The 1,820-nt window shown below is 41.3% G+C and overlaps 1 protein-coding gene across 1 annotated transcript in view; it reads right to left on the bottom strand.

Annotated features, from left to right (window-relative positions):
- Positions 1-1,820, bottom strand: part of MAPRE2 (microtubule associated protein RP/EB family member 2) — a 118,394-nt gene that overhangs the window by 49,894 nt on the left and 66,680 nt on the right. The window lies entirely within an intron of this gene.

Genomic DNA, 1,820 nt, shown 5'->3' with positions numbered 1-1,820 from the left:
AAAAAAAAGAGGTGCCAATTGTTCCTAAAGAATATGCAACAAAGGGAGTGGATAATTTAGAGATAGGCATCTTTTAACTTCATACTTATGCGAGGAGCAGGCATCAGTAGGAGAAAGCTTTGTATAGTCACCACTTTATGGAGGGTGGGTATGGAGGAATGTCCTTCCTGGAATATGTGCATTTGGTGCGTTCCATATCTTGGACTATGGATAAGTTCTTCTCACTAGGACCGGCATGCTGAATCCTGTGGTCACAAACACTAGGAGCAGGTCACAGTCATGTACACTTTCTTCCATGTCCTCTGTTTCCCACATGAGGTATGTGATATTAGCTGGTATTCAGGGTTTCACAGGCCCCATGTGCCCCATGGACTGAACATTCTCCACCCTCTATTTAGTCCAAGCTCTAGCCTGCTATACAGCAGAGTTCTGTTTGGTAAAATAACATTGTGCATTCTGCGAGCTAACATTTGAGAATGATAACATCAGCAAATTATGTGCTGCAGCAATGTACTGCTAATTATATGATGTGTAAGAAAAAAATAGATGACCACAGTGTATTTTGTAATAACTTAAATGTGCTGTATAAGTCAGGGACTACCTGTGCATGAGAGGTACCCTCCAAAATCTGGAATTGCACTGGGCGGAGGTGAGCTATGGTAGTACTCATTTTTCCCACTAGACTAGAATCGAGCAACTTGCTCTGAGTTAGTGCACCCAGTGGCGTCACCTGGGAAGATTCTCTCTGGTAACAGTGAGTAAAAGCAGTTTCGCTTGAACCTCGTTTTTTGCGATGGCAGATTTAAGAGGACAGCGTGGGGCTGTGAAATTTTGTTTCCTGCTTGGGAAAAGTGCTGCAGAAACTGTTCTGATGTTTGAACACAGCTTACAAGGACAGTGCTATAGGAAAAACTGTATATGAGTGATTTTCTAGTTTCAAAAAAGATGAAACGTTGATCGATGACAAACCTCCTTCGGGATGTCTATAAACTTCCCAAATGGACAAAAATGTTGACTCATAGTGCATTTGGACTTCATTCCACCAGGTAACACTGTTAATCAAGCTTTATATTTAGAGGTTCTGAAAAGATTGCATAACACTTGTGACACAAAAAGGCCTGATTTATAGAAGACTGGGAACTGGTTTTACCACCACAACAATGTACCTGCTCACATAGCCATCTCAGTGTGCCAGTTTTTTGTAAAAAGCAGTATGACTTTCTTGCCCCATGCACCTTGCTCACCTGACCTCGCTCCTTGAGACTTCTTTTTGTTTCCAAGAATGAAGAGGGACATGAAAGGACAGCGATGTCATAATGTAGAAGAGGTAAAGAAAAAAAATGAGGGGGGTGCCATCCAAACAGACGAGTTTGAAAAATGTTTCCAACAATGGAATCGCAGATTTGACAAATGTATTCAGTGCAATGGAGAGTACTTTGAAAGTGATAAAGGGGAAAAATAGGAAATTAAAATCAACAATGAGGAGGACATAGAGATCCTGGTGGTGTTGGAGCAACAACAATCTAGCTGAGAGGAATTACTAAGAGGCAGAAGAAGGATGGGTGAGTGTGAGGATGGGGCAGGAGGAAGGGAAAAGGAAACAGGAAAGATCTAGGAAGCAAAGCTATAAACAGAGATTTAAACATAGGTGTGTACACATGTAAATATATTAATTCATAAAAGTAGAGGTGTTTTCCTATGTACATGTATTTATGTGGCAATACACTGAGGAAGTAGACAGACTTTGGACCTCTTCTCACGCCCTCCCTCAATGCAAGAACACTTTGTTCTAACAACTTGGCATTCTGTGATGCTCACTC

This window comes from Echinops telfairi, unplaced genomic scaffold (assembly GCF_000313985.2).
Source record: "Echinops telfairi isolate 266 unplaced genomic scaffold, ASM31398v2 ScPeMD7_7400;HRSCAF=8409, whole genome shotgun sequence".
In the NCBI taxonomy this organism is placed as follows: domain Eukaryota; kingdom Metazoa; phylum Chordata; class Mammalia; order Afrosoricida; family Tenrecidae; genus Echinops; species Echinops telfairi.
The sequence above is the reverse complement of the archived record's forward strand: the minus strand, read 5'-3'. Positions and strand labels throughout refer to the sequence as shown.